At 41.7% G+C, this 14,643-nt stretch overlaps 1 protein-coding gene across 8 annotated transcripts in view; it reads left to right on the plus strand.

The window, feature by feature from the left end:
- TRAF3 (TNF receptor associated factor 3) overlaps positions 1–14,643 on the plus strand; it is a 133,243-nt gene that overhangs the window by 53,228 nt on the left and 65,372 nt on the right. The window lies entirely within an intron of this gene.

Here is a 14,643-nt window from a genome sequence, read left to right on the forward strand (position 1 = left end):
CTTATCTATAAGTTTTGTTCATAATAGTAACTTAGCACAAGGCTTCTAATATATGAGTTGATGAAAAGCACCTCCTGTATCACCTTTAATTAGGATAATTTTGAAGTGTAATTTAATGCCTGGAAGCCAATTGATACTGAGGTTTAATTTTGTACTTGGAAAAGAAGTGTGAGAAGAAAAGTATCCTTTTTTCCTTAAATTTATTTTTCTTAGTTGACATATAAAATTGTATATATATTTATCATGATATTTTGAAGTATATATATTATGGAATGGTTAAGTCTAGCAAATTAGCAAGTGTAAAGATAAACTCACAGTTATCTTTTTTTGTGGTGAGAACACTTTACATTGATTTTCTTTTTTTTTAAACATAAAATCTTTCAGAAAAGACATCCACTTTCTCAGCATTTTTCAAGAAGAAAAGTATCTTTTTAACAAATACATTTTCTAAGCCCTGGTCTGCAACCCACTCCATTCAGTTAGTATTTATCAAGCACTGGCTGGGCGCGGTGGCTCACGCCTGTAATCCCAGCACTTCAGGAGGCCAAGGCAGGTGGATCACCTGAGGTCAGGAGTTCGAGACCAGCCTGGTCAACATGGTAAAACCCCGTCTCTACTAAAAATACAAATATGAGCCGGGCATGGTGGCAGGCGCCTGTAATCCCAGCTACTTGGGAGGCTGAGGCAGAATTCCTTGAACCCGGGAGGTGGAGGTTGCAGTGAGCCAAGATTATGCCAGTGCATTCCAGCCTGGGCAATAAGAGTGAAACTCTGTCCTCCCACCAAAAAAATATATATATTTATCAAGCACTACCTACACACACCCACTCTCTCTTACACACACAAACACACTAATAGACATAGCAGTAATATATATTAAGCACGAATACAGCAAGAAGTTTGGTACCCTAGAATTAGAACGGGGTTTTTTTCATATATAATCTACAAAATGAGATGTTGAATTGATGTTTAATACTAAGCTACTTCTTAAGCATTTGGTTTTTCTTACTGCATTTACCTATGTTTATAATTTTAAAATCTGAGAATTATAGAAAATACGTAATTTCTACTTATCTTTCAGATTATAGCTTAAATGTCCTCTCCTGGGGTGGGGGAGGTCCCCATATCCACATAAATGGGTGTGACCTCCATGTGCACTGTGCACTTCCCTTTGGTACTTTTCGTCTCACACACATGCACACACTGCACAGACACACACACTCTTATTGCTGGTGTTGTGTTTTCTTGCCTGTGGACGGTCAGCTGTGTGAAGGGGAGGCTTCCGTTTTTCTTGTCCCTCTCCCTTCTGCGGCACTCAGTACATGTTGGGTGAATGAAGGAATACTGGACACAGACGCTTTCCTTGAAGGTGGTTGGATGATCTGCCCTTTCCTTATAGGACTTTTTCAGATGTTTTCAAATTCAACCAAGAAATCTTTTTTTTCTATTACTGAGTTACTGCTTTTCCAAATTATTGAATACTTCTATTTTCTCCTGCCTTTAAGGAGTAGGAAACAACTAAGAACAGATGATGTCTCATGTTCTGAATGGATCCTTCCTTCCTTTGCTTTTCCCTCAAGTTCTTTCTCATGCAAGTGAACACCCATATTGTGAGGGGTAGCAAATTTAAATGAGTCCTTTGCATTCGAGTGTAGAGATGACTGAGGAGAATGAGGTAGTTTGGAAAAACTAGAAAAACCTGCCTCAGTGCTTTTGATATTTTAATTTATAGGCAATTCTTTTAAGTTGCATTTTTCTCAAGACAAATGCCAGACTGTGGAAAGGGTGCTGTCATTTAAAAATATCTGGGCGTGTGGCCGGGTGCGGTGGCTCACGCTTGTAATCCCAGCTCTTTGGGAGGCCGAGGCAGGTGGATCACGAGGTCAGGAACTCGAGACCAGCCTGGCCAACACTGTGAAACCCCGTCTCTACTAAAAATACAAAAATTAGCTGGGTGTGGTGGCACCTGTAATCCCAGCTACTCAGGAGGCTGAGGCAAGAGAATGGCTTGAACCCAGGAGGCAGAGGTTGCAGTGAGCCAAGATTGCGCCACTGCACTCCAGCCTGGGCAACAAAGCTAGACTTTGTCTCAGGGGGAAAAAAAAGAATATTTGGGCGTGCATACTGCCCAAAGCGATTTACAGACTCTGCTATTCCTAGCAGATTACCGAGGACCTTCTTCACAGAACTAGAAAAACACTGCTTTAAAATTCATATAGAACCAAAAAAGAGCCCAAATAGCCAAGGCAGTCCTAAGCAAAAGAACAAAGCTGGAGGTATTCTGTTACGCAACTTCAGACTATACTACACGGCTACAGCAACCTAACAGCATGGTACTGGTACAAAAGCAGACACCAATGCAACAAAAGAGAGAGCCCAGAAATAAGGCAGCACACTTACAACCATCTCATCTTTGACAAAGCTGACAAAAGCAGTGGGGAAAGGACTCCCTATTCAATCAGCGGTGCTGGGACGACTGGCTAGCCACATGCAGAAGATTGAAACTGGACCCCTTCCCTACACCATGTACAAAAATCAACAAAAGATGGATTAAAGACTGAAATGTAAAACCCAAAACTATAAAAACCCTGGAAGACAACCTAGGCAATACCATTCTGGACACAGGAACTGACAAAGATTTCATGAAGAAAACACCAAAAGCAATCGCAACAAAAGCAAAAATTGACAAATGGAATCTAATTAAACTTAAGAGCTTCTATACAGCAAAAGAAACTATCAACAGAGTAAACATACATCTTACAGCATGGGAGAAAATATTTGTAAATTATGCATCTGACAAAGGTCTAATATCCAGCATCTATAAGGAACTTAAGAAACTTAAGAACTACAAGAAAAAAAACCACCCCATTAAAAAGTGGGCAAAGGGCATGCACAGTTAGTTTTCAAAAGAAGACGCACATGCAGCCAACAGGCGTATGAAAAACAGCCCAAATCACTGACCATTAGAGAAATGCAAATCAAAACCACAGTGAGATAGCATCTCACACCAGTCAGAATAACTATTATTAAAAAGTCAAAAATAAGATGCTAGTGAGGGTGTGGAGAAAAGGGAATGCTAATACACTGTTGGTGGAGTGTAAACTAGTTCAACCATTGTGGAAAGCAATATGGTGATTCATCAGCTAAAAATAGAACTACCATTCGACCCAGCAATCCCATTACTGGTTATATATACTCAAAGGAATATAAATTGTTCTGCCATAAAGATATGTACGCATGTATGTTCACTGCAGCACTATTCACAATGGCAAAGACATGGAATCCACAGAAATGCCTGTCAGTGGCAGATTGGATAAAGAAAATTTGGTACATTTATATCATGGAGTACGATGTAACTGTAAGAAAGAATGAGATCCTCCTGTCGTTTGCAAGAACATGTTTGGGAGCTGGAGGCCATTATCCTCAGCAAACTAATGCAGGAACATAAAACCAAGTACCGAATGTTCTCACTTATAAGTGGGAGCTAAGTGATGAGAACACATGGACACAAAGAAGGGAACAACAGACAGTAGGGCCTACTTGAGGGTGGAAGGTGGGAGGAGGGAGAGGATCAGAAAAAATAACCATTGGGTTCTAGGCTTCGTACCTGGGTTACAAAATACTCTGTACATCAAACCCTGGTGACAGGAGTTTACCTGTATAACAAACCTGCACATGTACTTCTGAACCTAAAATAAAAGTTAAAAAAATAATTTGGTCACGATGACTCATGCCTGGAATACTAGCACGTTGGCGGGAGGATCGCTTGAGGCCAGGAGTTTGAGGTTACACTGAGCTGTGATCGTGCCACTGCACTCCATCGTGGGTGACAGAACAAGACCCTGTCTCTAAAATATTTATCTACATGATATGTACATTTGGTGGGTGCTTTGGTCCCAACTGTCTGTGACCATCTGGGGCAGAGCCAGTGCCGTGTGCAAGGTGTACTGCCTGCACACAGCACAGGAGGCTGGGGCTGGCCAGGGCCTGTGCACCTGCTCCTCTGTGCCTGGCTTGTGGATGCCCCTCACTCGCTGAGTCTTTTCTGAAGTCGTTTAGCAGCACTGCCACTGCTCTAACCTACATTTAAAGATTTATTTTCATAATTTTCTGGCAGAAAATTTTATTAATGTAGCCATTTTATTTGTATAATGATTGTTGAGAATAGAATATTTAATGTTCAAGATATTGATTAATTTTTGGAGAAACTAAGAAATTTGATGTTGCATAACAAATCTGTATTTAAATTCACGGTGTAAACTGCAGTGAATCATTAGTGTATTAGGCAAAAGCCAACATTGCAGAATATAGTTTATTTGAAAGGCCACTTAGATGAAAATTCTAGGGTGATCTGGAAATGTTTTACACTTTTGTATATGTGATCATTGGATGCTACTCAGGAGAGTTTGTACTAGTGCGTCTAGCAGTTGTAGCAAGGTGAGGTGGGTGGCCACATTTGATTATGAAGTAAATTTATTCTAGAGAGTTTATGTAGCATGAAGAATATTAAAATCAAAGAAGTGTTACACTACATATCTTTAACTTTTAACATGACTCTTATCTAGCTGTAAAAATATGTCTGACATTTTGTGTTTTAGGAATGAAGTAGGTATGCAGTGGTAATGAATGTTTGATCATGATTTCAGGTGAGTAAGACGTCAGGGAAACCTATCACAGTTCCATAAGCAAAAATGAAAAAAACTCACTGAGGTATATTGCTACAAAATGGCTTCTTTCCCCCAAGAATAGCTTTAACTGTGACTGAGTAGCGCAGCACAGTCATTCCATTCTCCCCTTGCTCTTTCCTCCTCCTCATCCAGATGCATTTGGATGATACTGTTCAAAAGTAAGCTAAATAATTGTACTCAATTTTCATATTAGAGTAGCTAGAAATTAAGCAAGTAATTTGTGTGTGTGTGTGTGTGTGTGTGTGTGTGTTTTTTCTGGTGGGGGTGAAGGTCTTGCTCTGTTGCCCAGGCTGGACTGCAGTGGTACAATGACAGCTCGCTGTAGCCTCGACCTCCTGGACTTAAGCCATCCTCCCACCTCAGCTTCCCGAGTAGCTGGGACCACAGGTGTATGCCACCACACCTGGCTAATGTTCACATTTTTTATAGACATAGGGGTCTCACTGTGTTGCCCAGGCTGGTCTTGAACTCCTGGCCTCAAGTGATCCTTCCATCTTGACCTTCCAAAGTGCTGGGATTACAGGTGTGAGCCACCGTGCCTGGCCTCCAAACAATAATTTAAATGATGTGATAAATTTTATTTTAGCCCAGCCGAGATCTTAAAATCTTTTTTGAAGTCAGGAACTAGCCTTATTTGGTTCAGCTAAAGGTGCTCCCTGGTGCATCAGGTTGTGAATGTCATATATTAGTCTGAAGGGAGTAAACAAACTCTGGCTATGTCAGTGCTGAAATTCAAAACAATAATAATAAAAAAAAAGATACTTGGTTTTAAAATGGGGTGGATGCATCTATTGGGCTTTATTGATATTTTGGAAATTTTGAGATCTGTATTTTGCCTCTTGCTAAGGAATTAGATAATCGTGCAAGGTTTGAATTGACAGTTGTCAAAGCCAGCAAAAATACTGTGGTCAAATTGCTGGGTCTTTGAGACCTGGGTTTTAGTCCTGTTAGCTCTGACTTTGGGCAAGTTGTTCGATGTAATTGTTTTAGTTACTCAACAATCCAGACCCTGGCCAGCAGAGTTGGAGCATTGAATGATCTTTCTAAAATAATTTGAGCGTACAAATGGCAAATCTGATTTAACAGCATAACTGTTGAGGCTTATGGCACAAGTCAGTGAGCCTGTCTTTGTTGAGGTAGTCGCGGTGTGATAACATAGTAGTTAAGAACACTGACTCAAGGTAGACCGCTGTGCCGCTTAGTAACTTAACATGTTGCGAAGCTGCTGAATCTTCCTACTCTAGTTTCCTCATCTCTATAACAGGCAAATTTGTAATTGTGACAAATAAATTAATAACTACAAGAAGTAAATTAATAACTAAGACCAAATGCATACTGTGTGGCCAGCACCATTGTAAGTGCTGAGGATACAAACCTGAACAAGACACATTGCTGTCTTCAGAAAGCTCACACTCAGATGGGAGAGAGAGAAGGAAGCAAGGCAAGTACAGGCTTGTAAGTGTTGTGATGGGTGTCCTTATAGGACCAGGATTTCAGGAGGTAAGGTCAGTTTCCCTGGGAAGGGAGAGTTAGAGAAAAGATGCTCGCAGTTTAATTCAACAAACAAGTGGTACCTGCTGGGTGTGCTTGCCGTCCTGCTAGGCATTGAGACTACAGGATAAATTTAGCATGATCCCTGCTCTAAAGGAGCTTAAAGTTTAGTGGAAAACCATGAGTCTAGTGATAAATAGTAGTTGTCAAGATACTTGAATGGAGTCTTGCAGATGAAGTGTTTGACAGACAGTGGAAGAACAAAAACACAGAAGGAGACAGTCGTTGCGGCTGGAGCGGGAGTTTGCAAGTCCACTCCTGGTGAGGGAGGGGATGCTGAGCCAGCAGGGCAGGGTCTGCTTACACCCAGAGGCTGGCTCGGAAGCAGCAGATGTAAAGGGAAGTGTGTATTAGAAGGGGGTATGTTGTGAATTTGATGACGTCTGATTGTTACATTGAATTCCATGAGTTCTAGACAATTTCTTCATGATAATTACCGCTTTAAATTTCATAATCTTGATTCCCCCACTGAATTTAATACCGTAACATTTTTAATTTAAAAAACACCTTTTTTGTCAGTACTTTTGAAAACATTTTCCTGCACCTGTGCCTTCTATGAAATGAACGCTGTAGAGAATCTGTGGAAATCGGCTCATGGTAGAAGTTTTCACTGTCATATGGATGAGTCCTTTTGCTTGCCCAGTGCCCTCCTGGCATATCGATGAGGTAGGATTGGGAGTTAGGAACACCTACAAAATGAGCAGGCTAATTTCTAAAGGATGCTAATCCTGCAAAACCAAGAGAGAAGCTTATTGGTTGATTTGCCTTTTTTTTTTTTTTTTAACAGTCTCACTCTGTCACCCAGGCTGTAGTGCAGTGGCGCGATCTTCACTCACTGCAACCTCTGCCTCCTGGGCTGAAGCGATTCTCCTGCCTCAGCCTCCTGAGTAGCTGGGACTATAGGCGCACGCTACCACTTCTGGCTGATTTTTTGTATTTTTAGTAGAGACGGGGTTTCATCATGTGGGCCTGACTGGTCTCAAACTCCTCACCTCGAGTGATCCACCCATCTTGGCCTCCCAAAGTGCTGGGATTACAGGCATGAGCCACCGTGCCCAGCCATTATTTGCTTTTAGTTGAATTTGTATGTTTAGAGACTGAGCACTTACTTTCACCAGTGAAGAAATTGACTTGGCAGCAGTTGCTGCAGGTGGCTGTTTTTGGTCTACCTCATACTGTCAGTGCGTCACCCAGATACTATATAATTACTCAGTTATTTTGCAGTCACAACATCTTTGTGTGTCTGTATTTATTTAGTAATTAGAAGAAAGTTTTTATGTTCTCATAGTATCTTCATGTCTACAGAGTGCTTTTGTTTACTAATTTATATCCATTTGATACACATCTAATGATTGCCTCTGATGGGTATATGTGGGAACATGTACATTCTCTACTGTTAGTTGCAAATAGTGAGAAGTAATTAGAGCATAATGTTTCACATTGAAGTAATCTCTTTTTCAAAGACATCTCTGAGAATGAAAACATTAAGTTTGGCAGTTCTGATAAACTCTTATAGTGATAAGATATTAGTCTAATTCTACTTAGTAAGAAAGTTATTTCTGGAGACTTTCGTTTCCACTGTGATGGAATTAGAGGTGACTTATGCCCCCCCAACCCAGGACTAGGGTAAGGCAAGTGAGGCACTTGCCTCAGTGCAGAATTTAAAGGGACACCCAAAATCTCAGTAATCGAGATTATTAATATTTTAATGCAGTGCTTTAAAAAAATCAAATTTGATGCAAAAAAAATCCATGATGAAAAACAAAATTATTTTTTACTTTTTAAGACAGGGTCTTGCTCTGTTGCCCAGGCTGGAGTGCAATGGAGCAATCATAGCTCACTACAGCTATGGTAATACAGCTGAGAGGGCTCAAGTGATCCTTCAACCTCAGCCTCCTAAGTAGCTGAGACTACAGGCACATGCCACCACGTCTGGATAATTTTTTATTTTTTTGTAGAGTGGTGTCTCACTGTGCTGCCTGTACTGATCTCAAACTCTGGGCTCAAGCAGTCTTCCCGTCTTAGCCTCCCAAAGTGCTGACATTATTGGAGTGAACCACCACACCTGGCCCACAACCCAAATTTGAAAGACAGGTTCAGTATTAATGATTTTCTTTTTTGTCTCAGGCTCCAGTATGGCTTGGCATGACACCATTATCAATATTATATATAAAATTTTGGTATTTTGTACCTCATGGATTTTTTCATTAATTTTGATTTTATCTCTATTACTGAGTTTTTTTGGCACTCAATTAAGATTTGTGCCTAAGGCAAATACCTCACTTGCCTCGCTGTAGTCCCAAATTGACTTCTATCTTAAACAACTTGAAAACCAGACAAAATATATGAAGTAATAGTTTTCATACATTTAACAGAAGGCTAGTTAGGACCGTGTTCCTTGAAATAAGGGGAACAAACAAAACAAGCCCTGCAGTATTCCAGCTTATATCCCACAGCATGAGACTGCACTTTTTTCTATAAAGGGCTGTATAGTAACCATTGTAGGTTTTGTGGGCTGGATGCTGTTAATGTCACAGCTACTCTGCTATGCTCTGTGCCTGCTTTCATCCTAAGTATGTAAGTGAATGGACGTGGATGTATTCCAATAAAACTTTACTGACACAAACAGCCTTAGTTTGTCTCGAGAGGCAGTTTCCATGTTTCAGGGCAGGAAGAGAGAAGTCAAACAGAACCCACTGGCTTCACTAAAGTGATGAAGCAGGAGAAATTGGGGAGGACAAGACAGCTAGAATTTGTGGAGGAAAACGTAGGAGAGGAGGGAGCAGGTTAGAGAGAGAGCTCCGGAGATCTGCAGAAGGACTCCCTTGAGGTGTTGGCTGTGTCCTGGTCTGCACGTGCCCAAGAGGAAGCACCTCAAGGCTGGGAGGAGAACCACCAAAAAGGAGAAGGCCAAGCACTTCTTGGACATCAGTTGCACAGGGCTGGGAATAGTTTGTGTTCCCACCACCCAGGGTGGTCTCAGGTAGATCCTTTGAAGTGTTGCCTTTTCATCTTTGTTAGCGTGGGTTCAGAGCAGCTTTTTCATCTGTGGTGTCAGGACGATTCCTCAGAAGGGCTGCCTTAGCAGTGGGGCTGAATTATCCAATGACCAATGGGCTGCTCCCGACTTGCCCTAACTGATTACAGATAACTTGATTACATTATCAGAACAAAGCCCCGACTATATTTAAAAAGGATGTAATAAAACTAGCACCCAAAAATGTAAAAAGAAATTGTGTCTAGCATCTAATAAATAATTACCAGGTTTGCAGAGAAGCAAGGAAATGTGATATTAACCAGGAAGAAAATCAAGAGAAACAGACCCCAGAATGACAAGGGATGATGCAATTAGCACACAAACATTAAAATAACTTATAAATATGTTGCACACTCAAGAATGTAGAGAAAAACATAAGCATACTGAGTGAAATGAAAGATTCAAAAAAGATTGAGATAAAACTTCCAGAGATGAAAATACAATATATAAAATATATAAAATGCCGGGCGCAGGGGCTCACGCCTATAATCCCAATTCTTTGGGAGGCTGAGGTGGGCAGATCATTTGAGGTCTGGAGTTGAAGAGTAGCCTGGCCAACATGGCGAAACCTCATCTCTACTGAAAATACAAAAATTAGCTGGGCGTGGTGCAGGCGCCTGTAATCCCAGCTACTCGGGAGACTGAGGCAGGAGGATCACTTGAACCCGGGAGGTGGAGGTTGCAGTGAGCCGAGATCACACCACTGCACTCCAGCCTAGCGACAGAGCGAGACTCTGTCTCAAAAATAAATAAATAAAAATAATATATATTTTATTTATATAATAAAAATATAATATAAATGTATATATAGTAAAATAATATATACACACATATATGTATATATAATGCAGTAGAGGGATCACAACAGGTTATTACTACAGAAGAAAAGAGTTCATGAGCCTGAAGACATAGCAGTAGAAGCTTTCCAAAGCACAGCACAGAGAATCCAGACTGCACGAGATCACAGAGCATCAGCGGCCTGTGGGACAAAGTCAGCTGACTTAAGATATGTATAACCTAGTTCCAGAAGGAGAAGAGGAGGGAATGGAAAAAATATTTGGAGAAATAATGGCTGGAAATTTTCCAAATTTGATGAAAACTGCAAACTATGAAGCTCAAAAACTCCAAACAGCAAATATAAAGAAATCCAAGGTACCTCATAATCAGATTGCCAAAAAACTGGTGATCAAGATCAAAAGCTTTCAAAGCAACCAGAAGAAAAGACACATTACAGAGGAACACAGTTGCTAATAACAGCGATTCCTGGTCACATCTTGCGTGAACCAGAAGACAACAGAGCAACATATTCAAAGTACTGAAAGAAAAAAACCTGTTAGAGTTCTGTATCCAGCAAAAGTGTCTTTCAAAAATGAAGGATAAATTTTTATTTATTTCAAAAGTAAAGAAATTTTTAGGCCAGGCATGGTGGCTCACACCTGTAATCCCAGCACTTTGGGAGGCCGAGGCGGGCGAATCACCTGAGGTCGGGGGTTTGAAACCAGCCTGGCCAACATGGTGAAACCTTGTCTCTACTAAAAAAAATTAGCTGGGTGTGGTGGCAGGTGCCTGTAATCTCAGCTACTCGGGAAGCTGAGACAGGAGAATTGCTTGAACCCGGGAGGCAGAGGTTGCAGCGAGCCGAGATTGTGCCACTGCACTCCAGCCTGGGTGACAGAGCGAGACTCCATCTCAAAAAAAAAACCCAAAAACAAAAATAAATTTTTAGGCCAATAGACATCAGAATTTATTGCCAGCAGAATGGCACTGAAGGAATATTAAAGGAAATTCAGATAGAAAATAACATTTGATGGGAAACATTTTTATTTATATATATTTTGGAGACAGGGTCTCACGCTAGTGCCCAGGCTAGAGTGCAGTGGGTGTGATCTCGGCTCACTGCACCCTCTGTCTCCCGGGATCAAGCAGTCCTCCTGCCTCAGCCTCCCTAGTAGCTGGGACTATAAGCGTGTGCCACCATGCCCAGCTAATTTTTGTATTTTTTGTAGAAACGGAGTCTCACTATGTTCCCAGACTGGTCTCGAACTCTTGATTTCAAGCAGTCCACCCACCTCAGCCTCCCAAAGTGCTGGGATTACAGGCGTGAGACACTGCACTCAGGCTTAAATAGTCAGTTTCCATCTGGGGCCAGGCATGGTGTCTCACACCTGTAATCCCAGCACTTTGGGCAGGAGGAGAGGGCAGATCACTTGAGCTTGGGAGTTTGAGGCTACAGCTGTGATCACACCGCTGTACTCCAGCCTGGGTGACAGAGTGAGACCCTGTGTTTCTAAAAGGAAAAAAAAAAAAGTAAAATTGACAAAGCTCCAGTGAAACTGATAAGGAAGAAAAAACAGGTATAAATAATGAAATGAAATGAAAAAGGTGAAAACACTATGGATTCAGTAGACTGTTAAGATATCACAAAAGGATATTAGAATTAGCATCACGCTATATACATTTGAAAATTTAAATAAAATAGACAAATTTCTTTCAAAATGTAACTTAACTAAAAGTAACTGAAGAAGAAATAGAAAACCTTAACCAGTCTTATGACTATTAAAAATGTTTAGATTTAAACAAATGTATGATTGAGAGAATGCTGGGAATGTGTGTAAACACATACATTATGTTGTCATGTGTTACCTTAATTGACCTATACAGTTCTTTAGTACAAGATTAAAACCTGTTTCTGAATATGTGATTGTATCAATGAGGGCTCTTTCTGATGTAAATTTTGAGAAATTCAACCTTAGTTGTTTTAAGTAAGTAAAAAGGTTTATTGATCATCTGATTGAAAAACCTAAGCCAGGGCTAGCTATAGATGGTTCACTTGGGCCAGTTTCTTCCCCAGCATCCTCCTTCATGTGTTCAGGTTCTTTGGGAAAGAGGGAGAATCTCTTTAAGTCCCATAGTGGGAAGAGGAGACTCATTAATCCTGACCTGGCTTGTGTGTTCAGAGATGAGCCACCTCTGGGCAGGAAAATAAGACGCTCTGAATGACCAGGTGCAAATCACAGGCTTTACCTGGGCCCAGGTGTTGGAGTCAGTGCCTCTGGAAGCTGTGGACTGAGCTGGGAATTTATACCTGACAAGGAATCAGGGTGCAGGAACCATGGGGAATGTGAACAAATATTTTGGCTACAAAATTAAATCTCCATTGCAGTAATCGCCAGATGTAAAATTTCATGAATTCTTTATTCAAAATTATTATAAAATTCTATAATAAAGAATTCTTAGTTGGCCAGGTATGGTGGCTCATGCCTGTAATCCCAGCACTTTGGGAGGCCGAGGTGGGAGGGTTGCTTGAGGCCAGGAGTTTGAGACCAGCCTGGGCAACATAGTGAGACTCCCACCTCTAAAAAAAAAAATGTTGTTTTTGTTTTGGTTTTTTTGAGACGGAGTCTCGCACTATTGCCCAGGCTGGAGTGCAGTGGCGCAATTTTGGCTTACTGCAAGCTCTGCCTCCTGGGTTCACGCCATTCTCCTGCCTCAGCCTCCCGAGTAGCTGGGACTACAGGTGGCTGCCAGCACGCCGGCTAATTTTTTGTATTTTTAGTAGAGACAGGGTTTCACCATATTAATTAGGATGGACTTAATCTCCTGACCTCGTGATCCACCCACCTCGGCCTCCCAAAGTGCTGGGATTACAGGCGTGAGCCACCGCGCCCGGCCCTAAAAATTTTTGGTTTTTTTTTTGAGATGGAGTCTCACTTTGTTGCCCAGGCTGGAGTACAGTGGTGCAATCTTGGCTCACTGCAACCTCTGCCTCCCGGGTTCAAGTGATTCTCCTGCCTCAGCCTCCCGAGTAGCTGGGATTACAGGCGCATGCCACCAGCTCTGGCTAATTTTTTTATTTTTAGTAGAGATGGGGTTTCACCATGTTGGTCAGGCTGGTCCCGAACTCCTGACCTCAGGTGATCTGCCCACCTCAGTCTTCCAAAGTGCTGAGATTACAGGCATGAGCACTGTGCCCAGCCTAAAAAAAAAAAATTTTTTTTTTTTTTCAAGACAGAGTCTCCCTCTGCCACCCAGGCTGGAGTGCAGTGGTGCCATCTCGGCTCACTGCAAGCTCCTCCTCCCGGGTTCACGCCATTCTGCTGCCTCAGGCTCCCGAGTAGCTGGGACTACAGGCGCCCGCCACTACGCCTGGCTAATTTTTTTGTATTTTTAGTAGAGACAGGGTTTCACCGTGTTAGCCAGGATGGTCTTGATCTCCTGACCTTGTGATCCGCCTGCCTCAGCCTCCCAAAGTGCTGGGATTACAGGCATGAGCCACTGCGCCCAGCTAAAAAAAAATTTTGAATTTGCTGGGTGTGGTGGCACATGCTTGTAATCCCAGCTACTGGGGAGGCTGAGGTGGGAGGATCTCTTGAGCCCAGGAGTTTCAAGGCTGTAGTGAGCCATGATCGTGCCACTGCACTCTAGCCTGGGTGACAGAGGTCGACCCTGTCTCAAAAAAACAACAACAACAACAAAAAACTTAGAATACTATTATACCGCTGTTCAGTTAGCAGGAATTAAAAAGTCTGGCAATTGTTGTTGAAAAAGTTAAGCAACAGAAACTCTCTCATACCCTTCTGATGGGAGTGCACGTTACAGCTGCTTTGGGAAATAGTTTGGCTTTAGAGTATAAGCTAGCAATCATACTTCTAGGTATGTACACCAGAGAAATACATGCCTGAAGTGATTTGTACCAGAAAAATCTTAGTCGTGTTTATATTTGCTCCAAAGCAGAGACCACCCTAGGGGATGAGAATGGATAACTAAATTATGGTATATTTACTTAGTAGAATATTACACAGCAATGAAAATAAACTACAGACACAGCAACAACAAAAAAGGCAAAGAAAAAAGCAAGACAAGAATATATGTAGTATGATTTTGTTATTTTCATCTGCTTCTGGGTTTTATATAAATTATGTTTGGTAGGGCTGCACACCTAGGTGATAAATCTCTAAAGAAAAGTTAGGAAATGATAAACCATAAAAGTTAAAGCACAGTAACTCATGCCTGTAATCCCAGCACTTTGGGAGGCTGAGATGGGAGGATCACTTGAGCCCAGGAGTTCCAGACCAGTCTAGGCAACATAGGGAGATCCAGCCCCTAACAAAAAAAAAAAAAAAAAAAAATTATCCGGGCATGGTGACATCCTCCTGTGGTCCCAGCTACTTGGGAGGCTAAGATGGGAGAATTGCCTGAGTCCGGGAGGTCGAGGCTGCCGTGAGTTGTGATTGTTCCACTGCACTCCAGCCTGGGTGACAGAGCAAGACCCTGCCTCAACAAATCAAACAAAATCATTTTGTTAAGCTAGTACTTACTTACGTATGTGGTGGAAGGGTTTTGGGGTCAAATAGAGGCACCCAGCCT

This window comes from Pongo pygmaeus, chromosome 15 (genome assembly GCF_028885625.2).
Source record: "Pongo pygmaeus isolate AG05252 chromosome 15, NHGRI_mPonPyg2-v2.0_pri, whole genome shotgun sequence".
Taxonomy (NCBI): domain Eukaryota; kingdom Metazoa; phylum Chordata; class Mammalia; order Primates; family Hominidae; genus Pongo; species Pongo pygmaeus.